At 38.1% G+C, this 14,652-nt stretch overlaps 1 protein-coding gene across 1 annotated transcript in view; it reads right to left on the bottom strand.

The window, feature by feature from the left end:
- Nucleotides 1-14,652, bottom strand: part of B4GALT6 (beta-1,4-galactosyltransferase 6) — a 30,517-nt gene that overhangs the window by 14,659 nt on the left and 1,206 nt on the right. The window lies entirely within an intron of this gene.

The following is a 14,652-nucleotide window of genomic DNA, read 5'->3' on the forward strand; positions in this document are numbered from 1 at the left end:
AACAATAATTATTTGAGATGAAAGTCCACATAGAGAAACCTAACAGCAACAATAGAAAATAATAACATGGATTCATAACCATGGCTCTGTTCAAACCCAAAATATACAGACTGTCAATAGCCATTTTATACAACAGTTTCATTTCTCTTTAACTAATAAAAAAACAATTGCGAGTGACAAGAAAATGTAATTTACCAATAAAACCATTTTCATATGTAGATACATGTCTCATATATAGATCTACAAAAATATCATTGAAATTTAGGATAAAAAAAAGTCTAGAAAATATTTCAGTCCCATAAAAGAGTCCTTTTTTTACTCACTAGTTAACACAACTTCCAGTCAAAATGTACTGTTTATTCATTCACTCCAAACACCTGCTTTGTTATACAACTGTTACAAATCTCTGCCAATCTCAAAGTATTAATGTTTTATAATTATACATGAAATATTTATTATAGGCATCAAGGGTGAGTAAATCAACATTCTGAGTAATTAAGTGACTCACTAACAACAGCAGCATGAAATATTTCTCCATCTCAGTCTTGCACCCAGAGCCCCAAATATGATCTCAAGACATTTCTTTGTATTCGACAGAAGTTACTAAGGTAGAAATGAAGCTGCATTTATATCTGAGTGAGCAAATGCCTACCTAGGACTAAAAGAGCTCAAAAAATATTGCAAAGGGAAGGAAAAATTTCCTTTACAGAAGGCAGCAAAGAGGGTCAATGGGATCATCTGTCACTTCACCTACATTAAGCACCCAGTTGTCCAGGGAATATTTGGCTCCCTGTAACTTGTAACAACCCCCCCAAAAAATGCTCTGCATCTATGGGGGAAAGAACTAAACATACAAGGGATGAAAAATAAGTAAAGAGATTTTTAAAAAAGTTAGAAAATTATCTCAGGAACTCCATCAGATTGCCCAGCACCAGTGCCATGACACAACTCCAGATCAACCAATAACTTCATATAGCCCAACACAGAGAGTCCAGGGCTGCAGAGAGCTGTATAAGGAAGTGGGGGCATTTCCAGAGGAAAACACAGTGATTAATTCCACCACATTATCAAACAATACTACCAACACCCACAGAGATAAAAAAAAACCAGCTTAATCTTTCAAGGAATAGTATTTCAAAGTCCTACAATAATGTGTTAATTTTTAAATGAATGAATGGGGGGGTTGTCCCGGCTTTCAGAGAACTCCTTATTAAAACAAGGAATATTGACAGCTAAAAGAGAGGCTCTGAACATGCCACATGCTGTGCATGGCATGTAATTCTCAAACCCTTGGCCAGCATGACTAACTGCATGTGTTAACAAGAGTTTACATGAGTGTAAAAGTTACTCGGCTGCTACAATCCTGAAGTTGTCTCAACATCTGGCCACCAAAACAGAAGCAAAACAAAACAAAAAATCTACAACCTTGGCCTGACAACAGGTAGGAAATCCCAGAAGAAAGATTCTTACCAGGATTCAAGACAACAGATAACATTCAGATTTCCTTACACAAAAATTACACAGAAAAGTTTCAAAATTTTAACCCAATTCACATAAAGTAACACACTGTGGTTCCAATTGTTTCATTCCATTTGTAGTTTTCCATTCAGATACTGGGATTTTTAGGATGTCTCTACTAAGCATTTCAAGGAATCTGTAGAATTTGTGAATTCATATATGAAGTTACCTACTCAACAAGCCTCCTCCTTTTGGAACCAAAAAAAGGCAGTTTGATCTCTTCCTCCAAGAACAGTTATTTACCTTCAAACAATTTCAAAATCCAAGGTTTTCCTGAATGTAAAACCATGTGTATATTTGCCTTTTAAATAGGAAAAAAAAATCTTAACTAACAAAAAATTTATTTCTTCAAACTTTAATATATTTTAAATTGGTATCATCTTTTTCCCCAAATAAGTTTTTTTTTTCCCATGGGTACAGCTCTTCTTTTCAATATTTTCCTATTCCAACACTAAAATAAAGTGGGTTTTTTAATATAAATCTGTTAGTAAATACTGATTTCAGAGCTAATCTCTGGAAGACTCTGTGCTTTATTCTTCTTTTTAATCTGATATCAAAAGCTAAAGTCACTTGAATTTTTAACCCTGCAGAAGGTTTATAGGGCTTTCAGCAGGTAGAGAAGGATATATAAGGTGTGGTAGGTTGATGTGGCTAACAGCTAAGTCCCCACTCAGTTGCTTGCTCACTCCCCTGAAGTGAGAAGGAGGAAACAAGAAGGGCAAAAGTCTTAGAAACCTGATATAGTAAAGAACTGAGAGTAAGAATTTTCAAACAAGTCCACAACAAAACCAAAAAGACATGTAAATGTTCTCAATTTTTATGGGAAATATTATTGCAGTCCAGATAATGTAGACATAAACCTTGGAAAAACAAGATTTTCTGCAAAAGCACCTACATCTTCCCTTTAGTGAAGTACCTACCCCTTCTGACACAGAGGGGAAAATTCAAACAAACACACAAGACCTTTGTGAAGGTTAGAAAAGGCATTTGTCTCAAAAATAGACAACGTGAAAAGACATAATTTAAAAACCCAACCAGGTAAAATCTGCTGCCACCTTGGCTTAAGTATGCAAGAGCTGCTCTTGCTGCCAGGAAGATCCAACCTTGCTATGTTTTTATCAAGTAATTCCTGTAGTCTACTTCCTCTTTCTTGCTGAGCTGCTTGTCAACTCACTATCCAACTTTACACCAATACAGCCGGAATTAATCAGGAATGAAACATTCTCCTTTGTGGGCAGTCTTTTTCCAACTACCTGGCTCTCCATCACAATCATAGGTACAAGGAGTTCAGATCTCCTCAGTTCATTCCACTATCATTCAGCAGCTGCTTAGGTAGCAGCAGATGCTTGAGCAGCCAATTAACTACGTCAGAAGCTAAAATATCAGGAAAAAATCAAAGATATTAATTTAGTCCTAAAAATAAATCTCATCTACTGGCACAGGTTTGTTGGCAAAGACCTATGACAAAGAGCACAGCTCACGTGTCACATCAACCAGCAGCAACAGCAACAAAGGATTCAACCCTCACAGGCCAAAACAGCAACAGAGAAACACATCTTTTCTTCCTGTGGGGTGGGGGATGACTGACAGCAGAAGGCAGCCAGATAAAACTCCGGAAGGTCCCTGGTGTGCCCTGGTGGCAACTTCATGCCACAAGTGCCAGAGTCAGTGAGGGGAAGTGATCTGCAGAACCTCATACCTACCAAGGAGGAGGGGGTCACTGGGGATATGAAGATCAAAGGCAGCCTCGGCTGCAGAGATCATGGGATGATGGAGTTCAGGATCCATGGGACAGGAGATGCAAAAGAAAGCTCACAACCCTGGACTTCAAGATAGCAGACTCTTCAAATATCTGCGTGGTGGAGTCCCATGGGATAAAGCCCTCAAGTGAAGATAGGGACAAGAAAGCTGGGTAATATTCAGGGATAATATCCTTCAAGCTTACAAGAGATCCATGTCAACAACTGTGAAAACAGGTAAAATGCCAGGAGGCCTGCATGGATGAACAAGGACCTCCTGTGAGAAAAACCAAACACAAAAAAATACATTGGGAGGAAGCCATCACAGGGAATGCAGGAGGGATACAGAAAAAAATACCTGAGCATCCAGGGATGCAGTTAGGAAAGCTAAAGCCCAAATGGAACTGAATCTGGCCAGGCATGTCAAAGACAACAAGAAGCATTTCCATAAGTACATAGGTGATAAGAAGAAAACTCAGGATAACTTGAACCCACTGCTCAATGAGAAAGATACATGGATAAGTCTGCAATACTGAATGTCACCTTTTCTGTTTTTATTAACAAGATCAATGTTCAGAAAGTCCAGAAACTCCCTGAGACCAGTCTGGAGCAAGGAAGTTGTACTCTTGCCCTTGGTGTGGAAGACTTAAGCAAACAGGACACGGGTTAAGTCCATGGGCCCTTATGGGATGTATCAAGTGCTACGGGAGATGGAAGATGTCATAGCACAGCCACTCCTGACCATCTTTGATCAATCATGATGAGTGAAAGAAGGGCCTGAGGACTAGAGGAAAGCAAATGTCCTCCTATCTTCAAGAAGGAAGACCCAGAGAAATACAGACTCATCAGCCTCAGCTTGATCCCAGGGAAGGTGGTGGAGCAGCTAATCCTGGAAACCATTCTTCAGGTACATAAATGACAAGAAAATCATCAGAAACAGTTAACCAACTGGGTAACCTTCTCTGATGAAAGATAGATAAGGAATGAGCAGGGGGAATTGTCTACCAGGACTGCAGTAAGGCCATTCACACTGTATCCTATAAGACTCCCATAGAAAAACTGTTGATGTACAGGCTGGCTAAGCAAACGGTGAGCTGGATCAAAAGCTGACTGACCAAGCCCAAAGGATGAGGTCAGTGACCAGTGATGTAGCCCAGGGGTCAGTTTAATTCCTGTTTAACACCTTCATTAATTATCTGGATGACAGGCAGAACATAACCTCACAAAGTTTATTTATGACACAAAAATGGGGTAAGTAGCTGACATGCCAAATGGACATGCTGCAATCCAGAGGTACCACAGCAGGCTGGACAACTCTGCTGACATGAACTTCCTGCAGTTCACAAGGAACAGTGCAAACTTCTGCATCTGGGGAAGAACAGCTCCAGACACCAAAATATGTTTGGCGCATCCAACTGGAAAGCAGCTTGACAGAAGAGGCTTTGGAGGTCCTGGTGGACATCAAGTGGAACATGAGCCAGCACTGTGATGCAAAGAAGGCCAACAGCATCCTGGCATGCGTTAGGAAAAAATGCTGCCACCAGGTCAAGGTGATCCTTCACAGCCTTCACTCAGCACTGTTCAAGCCACACCTGGTGTAGTGTCCAGTTCTGAGCTCCACAGTGGAATAGGGAACAGGAACATCCTGGAGAGTGTCCAACACTAGGCCATGAAGAAGACAAAGGGACTGAAGCATCACTCCTATGAGGAATGCCTGAGAGAGCAGGGATTGTTGAGCCCAAAAGAGAAAGCTCAGGGGGTCACATTAACGTGTACAAAGGGCAGGTGTATATGTACACAACGTATATGAAGGGAAGGTGCAAAAAGGGACAGAGCCAGCCGGTTTTCAGTGGTGGTCAGGGACAGAACCAGAGGCAGTGGGCACAAACTGAAACACAGGATGTTCCACCTGAACACCAGGAAACACTCCTGTACTGTGAGGGGGACAGAGCACTGGCACAAGCTGCTCACAGTGGTTGTGGAGAATATCCTCAGAAATATTCTAAAGCCTTCTGGACACGGTCCTGAGCAACTGGCTCCAGGTGACACTTCTTCAGTAGGGAGGTTGGACTAGATAATCTCCAGAGATCCCTTCCAACCTCAACTAATCTGTGATCTTGTGTCTGCTTTTGTCTTTCTGCGTTTGTACCAACCATCACTGTCACAGTGCCAGGCAAAGCACAAACTGGGAAGGCAAAATTTCACATGTGACCAAAGAAAACATCTAACAATGTAACACCTAGAAGCAATTTTATCCATATTCTTCTTATTTCACTGTACATGGTTCACAATAAGTAAGAAAGAGAATTTTTGGCTCCAGAGACATAGAATCCAGGCTGTCATGCAGTTTACAGGTTAATCAGATGGAAAGTCCAGTGAGGAATATAAAACAACACACACATATAGTACACCTTGGAATCAATACTATACTCAGTGTTCCATCTCAAGCAACTGCAAGTGTGAGCTCAGAGCTCATAACTAATTCAGATGAAGTTTTCCTATCAATTGATCCAGATCTGTATCAGCAATCATGAACACACAGCCACATGTTAGTAATCAAAAGTCCTGGTTTTAAGGCATTATTTAAAACTCATTCTGATAACACATTAAGGCATTAAAGGGATCATCCTGTATTTCAGAGGAATATTAAAAGTATCAGATGAATCATTTTTTGTCTCGAATTATTTATAGCTCACTAGTTATTTATAGTTTTATGTGCTAGACTGTTGGTGGGAGCAATGCATTAATTCTAAAAGTATAAAATATCTGTAAAAATGGCTCAATGTTTTATATCGGGTGGCTTTTTGTTATTTAGGTATTCACTTGAAGACTATTAACCCCCTTTTTTTAAAGAAAATTATATAATTCACAGATCACTCTCCATTAGGGAATCAAGCTCCTTCCAAGCAGTACACCAAAAATCAAAGCACTTCTCACAATACCGCATCAGTTTACCATCCCACAACTTCACAGGAAAAGCACAAGACTCATTTTTATATAGAAACTTAATAAGTTATCATGCTGTACTCATGCACCAAAGCAAAGCCAAAAAAATATGCCAGGCACTTAGAAACAATCAATGTAGTAAAATATACGACAAGACAAGTGAATTTGAAACCGGGTCGATGACTGACATTTCGAACAGGACTAGGAAGTTCGAAATGCGATTACTTTAAAAACATAGAAAAGTATTCATTATTACAAAAAAATTATTTTTAAATGCCGAACAAAAATGAATAAACTTGGAGGCCTCAAATTTGATTTTCAAATGCAGCTTTTATTCTGCCAAAGCAAAACCAGAAAACCAAGGCCAAACAAACCAAACAACATGGGAAAAAGCATTACGTCTAGAATATTTTCAAAGCAATTAGCAAAAAGTTAACATGCCAGACCTTAAAAAAAAAGATGATCTATCATCAGAGCAGTTATAGCAACATTACACACTTATCTTTCTGGGAAAAAATTGCTGAAAAACTCAAATAGGAAATATTTCATAGACAACCCATGGATTCTGCAAAATCCAAATGCAGTAAAGACAGCTTTACACCGAATAGGTCTTGACAAATGACCATCGCCCCTGAAGTTACTTATCTGCTAGTCAACACCTGTTTTCACTGGAATTCTGAAAAGCACATTCAACATATTGCTTAAAAATTGGTATGGATTCAAACAGGTTAACAGAAAGATCTCCACTTGTCATTGCAAATGGGAAATCATCTCATGGGGGCATTTCTAGAACAAGTCCCACATGGATGTCTTCTTATCTCAAGGTTATGTGATATTGTTCTCAGCAATACTAGAGTTAGAAATACATTATTGGCAGAGTTCATGCATGGCAAATAAACACAGAACTGTTAAAAGATTAAATTCTATTATTAATCTAAATAAACATTGAGATTGCTTCTGAAATATCACAATTACAATTCTAGGAGCTATAATATTTTCTGCAGGATAATGACTTTAGTCTGTGAAACTGATTCATTAAACAATTTAGCTGTGAAGGACAATACCCCAAGTAACATAACACTGCTGTAAACTGGTTCCTATTCAAAAATGGAAATCTACAACAAACATCAATAAATACTATTGCAAGTGTCCAACTTCCTTGGCATTGTATTTATTTTACACATTTGTTGTTAATCAGAAGTTGTTTTTAAAACAGATACAACAGCACAACAAAAGAAAAAAACTTTATGCCTTGAAATATATTCTTTACTTGATTTGTTTTTCAATATTCAATAGCAATTTTGCACTATTTGTAAAATAATAATAAATCCAATCTCATTTCACAGGGATAGTGAGACTGCATTTGAGCCTGTATATGTATACCTCCTTATAAGAAAAATATCTTAGGAAGTCATAAATCACCTCAATCTGTTGAAAAAAACCACAAAAGCTACCAGTATTTCTGGCGGCTAACAGTGATCATTCAAATGGTGCAGATGGACAAATCTGTATCAGTTACAACAGAGAAGTCCCAAATTGGTTCTTTAATACTTCAGACAACCTCTGTGTACTCACTGCAACTAATGGATATGTCAAATGGATGAGTCCTCTGACTGCAAGTCTGAGGAATTTGATAAATATCAGTTCACTGTTTATTGGGAGACAGCAAATGAGGGGACCTTCGTTTACAGTGAAAAAAATTAAATCAAAATTTCTTTCCCTAGCACTAGTTTTAAGCATAATAAAGGATACAACGTTAAATAAAATTTCTAACATATTTGATACTATTCTATCCTCTCAGGCTATAAGTTGATTTTATAGTAAGCTGTAGAATAATTCAATAAATGCACAATGAACTGAAGGTAAAGAAGGACAAGCACAAATCTAAGAAAGTGAACTGACCATTGGCAATACCTTGCAAAAAAGCATCTTTTGTATTTTGAAGTCCTGAAAAGCTCTGCACTGAGCTCACAAAAAACTAGCACTGGATCCCACACAAGCATAATCATTTCACGCTGCTCCCCATAATACGATTGCATAATTTGAATACAAAAGATTACCTAAGAGCTATAGAAAAGCAAGTAAAAATAGTCACTTGGAGAAATAGTCCTATTAATCAAAAGCCAGTAGATAAGCTATCTTTCACCACAGACAGATGTGGAAATGGTTAAAGCTTTGGCCCTGTCAGTAAGGCATCACAGTTCAGATAAATGTCCCCAGGGTATACAATCTCTCCTTCTCAACCCATGAGAAGAATGCATTCAAATAACTGGTTGGCTTAAGTGAAAACTCATTTCACATGAGGCCTCATAATTAGTTTGTCCTTCTGAAGTTAGCTGCACACCATAAGTACTGGCCTTTTTTGTTTTCTGACTAAGAACAACACCACAAAATGAATACTGATTGAAATCTTATGCAGGCAAGTTCTCTGACTAATAACAAGTAATACCTAAGGGCTTTAGGAAAACTAACAGATAAAAATGCAGAACAACTGATTCAGAAATAAATATGCATGTTTAGTCAAAGTTAATCTGTTGGTAAAAGTGAAAGACAGTCATGAATGACAGGACTACAATAATTTATTCAGCATCAAGTGCTAGGAATGACTGTGCTGGGCTAACATAATGGAAAAGTCTTTGCACCTCCCAGACCAAGGCAGAAAATGTACCCACGATACTGCCTGAGTTCAGTGGGTTCAAGGAGCTCAAGCACTTAGTCAGAATGCTGAGGAACATTTGATCACTGGAAATCAGAGATCAAGCAGAGTGTTTAAACCTCCATTTCCCCTTTGCACAAGAGAAAAAAGTCCCTCTTAACTAGCAAGTAAACTACAATTTCACAGGTAAAGGATTTGATGATAATTTGTGGAACGGAAATGAAAAACTGCAATGCAAGCAAGAAGAAGACTTCTGCAGCTAATGAAAGTACTCCTGCTCCAAATGAAGCCTTTAATAACAGGTGAAATAATGGAATATAGCTGAAACTAGCTCCCAAACAACAACCAGTTCTGTAGTACAGGCATTTCCCTGCAGAAATTATGAAACAATGGGACAGACAAGTTTTGTTTACTCAAGAAACTTGTAAGAGACCCATGAGAATAATTCCCTAGAAAGAAATAAAAGAAGGCAATAACAGGGAGAGAAAAATACAAACATGAACATCTACCACACCCTGCAAAACTCATCAGCCTTTTATCAGATACTTCTACACAGCATGAGAAACGAGAAAGTTGTATCAGTCCTATTTCACAGCAGCCCTTGAGCAGTAGTAAACCTATACATAGGCTCTATTACAAAACCCTCAGACAAGGTATTACCAGCCACCTATCATTGTGGCAAGCACAGTATCCTACCCTGTACTGGCAACAGTATAACCAGCACATCAATACGAGCAACTGTTGTCCCTTCAGCAGCTTGTAAAATCCTATTTGGGGTACCATGTCCAGTTTGGGCATCCCAGTAAGAACCAAACATTAACACCAGAACAAGCCCAAGGAAACCTTCCAAAATCAAGCATATTATGTACAAGCAGAAATTAGAATAAATGGGTTTGCTCAGTCTGAAATAGAAATGGCTGAGAGGAGGGTGCTTTTTTGTTTTGTTTTGGTTTTACTGTCTTCAGCAATACAGTATTCTTGTAAAGACAATATTCTTGTAAAGAGAAGACTGAATTGAACACATTAAAGTAGTCAGTCAAAAGACACAAGGCAATGAACATAAGGTGGGATATTATAATTACATATTACAATTTTCTCACAGTTGTCTGACACTGGAACAAGTTTCCCAGAGAGAGAGCAAAATCTCCATCCCCGGATTTATTCAAAAACTCAAGTGGACACAACCCTGAGCAATTTGATCCAGTAGGATCTGCTTTCAGCAGGAGGTTGGATCAGGTGACTTCCAGGTGCCTCCACCAATCTAAATTATTCTGTAATCAAACAGCAAGTCTTTAGAAATACCACAACTGCCACAGATGCCAGGAACAAAGAACACCAGCACAAAGGCCGTGCCCATATTTATGGGCTCGGCACCTGAAAGCCATGATAAGCATTTATCTTGCTCATAGCATTTTCAGCACTCTTCTCCATTTCTGCACAGGTTCAAAAAGGAGTGATATCATTCTTCCTATTAGGAAAACTAGACTAGTAACAGAACAGAAAATAGATTTATATAAAATTGTGAGCTAAAACCAATAGAGATGATTCCAAGTTCCATGCAGGCTGCACAGCTGCCTTTTGGTTAGGATTTGCAAAAAAAAAAAAAAAGTAGCAGGATTTTAATAAAAGAAGCAGAAGACCATAAGAGAAAAAACATTAGCTGGTTTTTCCTCTTCAAACTCATTTCACCCTTCAGGATTCTTAGTTACTGATGTCAAAGCAGACTGCATCTTCTTTGATCACTGCACTGTTTCATAACCAGTTCTTACTTGAACCGCATAGGTCATTATGTCCAAGGTAGACAAGCTAGAATCACAGAATAAGCTGAGTTGGAAAGGACCCATCAGGACCCTGCACAGGACCCTCCAAGAACGTCACCATGTGCCTGAGAATGTTGTCCAAATACTTCTTGAACTCTGTCAGGCCTGATGCTGTGACCTCTTCCCTGGAGAGCCTGTTCCAGTACTCAAGCACTCTCTGGCTGAAAAACTAGATTGCAATCAACTACAATATGGAGAGCTCTAAGATACTCTTCCTTCCAATCTGGCAAAGATTCTCTGCTGCAACAAGACAGAAAGGAATAACCCAGGAATGAATAAAAGATCATTTTCTGAGATCTGTTATGTTGTCCAATGTAATTTCAGTTATAATGCTGAGAGCAAATGGGAAAAACAGGAAAAAAAAATGTCTCTTGCAATACTCATATTGGTTTGGCAGTGAAATTAGACCAGCAAATGCTCTCCCTTGGTCACCATTGCCTTGTTAATTTGTCTTATTCTCCTGATCTTTGGATCCTTTCTACAATGTAAACTTGAACCTACATATGGGTTCTGGATAGCTGTCAGGACCAGACACAGATTATTTGAGTCCCTTTTATTACTACTTTTATCTATAATACTGAAAAAATCCCCACGTTGGTGCCAAATATTCCTGCTCTTAGCTAGCCTCTTCAGCCTTTAATTAATACATGAATATTTGCAACTTTCAATGAAGTTGCAGAATCATAGGCTATTAATTCAAGATCAGAAACTTCAGTTTCTGCTTTTACCAGAGTAGTTCATTTTACAAAATGAACTACTGTCACAAAAGTGGTCATTATGGAGAAGTAGCACCTCTTATCTGCTTTCATTGAATACTTGCAACTATCTCACAGAAGTGTCATTAAACATTTAAATGAAATTTTTAAATTTTAAGCATTTTAAATGTTTTTTGACCATTTTAACTTGCCATCCTATCCATTAAGGTTTTCCTCTGAAACATCCACTGAATTAAACAGGAAAAATTAAAATTATAAAAATAGTTGTCTTCTCTAATTAATAGTTAGAAATCAATCTGCTCTTGTGTTTCAGCTCCTCTGACTATCAAAAGACTACCAGGGTGTTGAGGTAGGGTTGCAATCACCTCTATCTCATCCAATCATCTGTGCTTACTGAAAAGTGAAAAGCAGGCACATGAACAATCCCAACATAGTCCATGAATTCTTCTCAACCATTTAAATCATACATTTTTTATATTAATTGCAGTACAACATGTCTTCATCTCAAAACACAGAACCATGTCTGAAAACCTGAAAATCCTCCCCTTGCATTCTGAAATACATGGAATAATAAAAGCTTCTGTTTCCCAAAGAAATAACATTCTGAGAGGTCTCTTCAAAAAACAAACAGAAGAGTGATATTATTGCAATATCTGTAGATATGGTGCAAATGAAAACTTCTAAATATTAGACAAATAATTAAATACCTTCATATAAGTAATTACAATTTCTTTCCTTTAAACAAATTGTCAATACTTCAAGTTGACCTAAACTCAAATTGTTACAAAATTTGCAGTTTTGTCAAAAAAAAAAGCAGTAACTCTATTTTCTAAATAGTTTGAAGGACAGAGAGAATGTGACAATGACCTCTTTGAGAATTCTTCCAGTGATAAGGGCTTACAAGTGTAGATGTCTGTTCCCTTTGATAAGCCATGAATTGCTTGCTAAGGGGGATTCCCACTCCATTAGCCCGCAAGAATTCAAAATTTCAATCAGCTTTGACATCTTACAAAACCATTCTGCTGCATAACTCATGTATTTTTCCTCTCCCACCTTCCAGTACACTGCTGCTCCATAAAACATTTGGGAGTCCAACTTCTCCCTCTCTTTTCAGTTCCTCTGACCACCACAAACAGAAGCCAGCCACAGAGCAGCTCCAGTTCTCCAATTAGTATTTTCTTCCTCTCTGACATCATGCCTTGTAGCTTGTTGAGGAAGAAAATGTGCTGGTGAACTAAAATGTCTTCAGTAAAACACATCTGTACACATAAATTATGACAGATCCCAACCATTTACGACTTAGATGCAGAATATATTTCATGAAAATCTGCCAACAGGTAAAGTGGCTGAGCTTCAATAAGCAACCTTTAGCCTTCCTCCTCTCCAAGCACGCTATCAGCCTTGACTTAGATGCATCTATTTCATTACACACAGTAAAAAGGTGCAAATACAGTGAAATATTCTATTCTATCACAATATGCAAATGTTATGAGCATACAGTGTAAGATTATTAGATGAATCATCTGCCTGTAAACTTGGGTGTTCCTAAGTGCTTTGAGAATCTTCTGTTCTTACAACTTACATTTTCACTATACTGCCAGGAAGCTTGTTGGTTTTTAGATAATATCTGACCTTCTGTCTCTCCATTCCAGACAGTAACATTTTAAGGAGCAAATTCCTGAGAAATCAGCATTACACCTGCAGGATGATAGGCTGAGATGTAAAACTTTCCTACTGCCCTTCACCATTTTCTATATTCTCTTCCCCAGGATCCTTCTGACCAGCACAGCAGCATTTCAAGATGGACATAAGAAGTGCCACAAACAAGGAATAACTTCATTACTGCAGGGTTTTGACTTAAGCTGGATGAGCTCGCAACACTGCCGGATACAGTTAGGGCAGCACAGCACTGTAGCTGGAAAGAGCTGTAATCTCACAAACTCATGCAACTACCCAAGATTTTTGCATTGTTAAACCACATCTTGAAAGGGCCAACTACAGTATTTGTGTCTGAGACAACAAGAGGGACTAGTTTGAATATGATTCTTTTTTCTCCTCAGGGTTGATCAGATCTCATTAACCTACCCCAAGAACACTTTTGGTACATACTGTTGATTTCATTTCATTCCTGGTACAAAGGAAACTGAACACATATGTAATTGCCAATAGCTGAGCAGAAAGATTAAGTCAGAAATTTAAAGTCTCATCACTAAAGGCTCTGATTCTGAATAAGGTACTGCATGAGCCTTGCTAGTGAGAAAATGTTCTTCCTAAGAAAGTACCCATTGGCAAGAAACATTTAAGTCACAAAGTAAAACTACAGCTGCATACATTATGTTAGATGTTATAAGTTTCACTTATAAAGATGTAGAAACTGCACTCTGCTATTTAAATCACATATCAATTCTTTGCAATTAAAGTCTACTTTATATACGTGTCCTGCACCAACATCTCAAAGACCTAAGATGTCGAAGCGGACATCAGCATCATTCTCACTTGGAAGACTACACCAGATCCCTTTCAGGAGGAAAGCACTGACAGACAAGTTCAGAAATCTAACACTATAAAAATTATATATTTCCTATTTTTAAATGTATTTGAACTATTTGAATAATTGGCAGACTTGTCAATATTGTAGGAAGTACATATGTAAAGGAGAACCACAGAATGATAGGTGAACTATACAGAACTATTTAAGTATAGAAGCAACAACTGCACCTTGAAAGTGTTTACAAGTTAAATAGAAGATAGTGAACAAGAGGGAGCCAAATAGCATAAAAACACAATCAACAGGAAACAATTCCTGAAGATGCAGTGGTCACACCAGTGTGGACATTTTGTAGTAATGACTGCAGAGAGAAGTTTTAAGCACTAAGGATGAAGAGAGAGACGATTTTGCAAGTATTTAGGTAACACCTGATAAGCAAGGAGATGTGCAGAAAAATGTAGCAATGTTCCCTGGGGAAAAAAAGGAGAACATTCCCTGATCATGGAACAGCCAACACAAGGAAATCCCACATAGTACCATACAGGATACCACTGGCCTTAGCTCTGGGGTAATGCTAACCAGTTCTAAAAGCATCATCCACTGAGAAAAAGTCTGATGGTCTCCCAGTAACAGCAAAAGAGTAAACTAAGGAAACCAGCACATTTTTTTCTTTTGTTTTAGAAACAAACTTGCACAGTTATTTTATGAAGCTTCTTCCGAATCAACGGTTTGTCTCCTCTGAAGTGGTTCCTTCAGAAATGGAAGAGTT

Source organism: Passer domesticus, chromosome 1 (assembly GCF_036417665.1).
Source record: "Passer domesticus isolate bPasDom1 chromosome 1, bPasDom1.hap1, whole genome shotgun sequence".
Lineage (NCBI taxonomy): Eukaryota > Metazoa > Chordata > Aves > Passeriformes > Passeridae > Passer > Passer domesticus.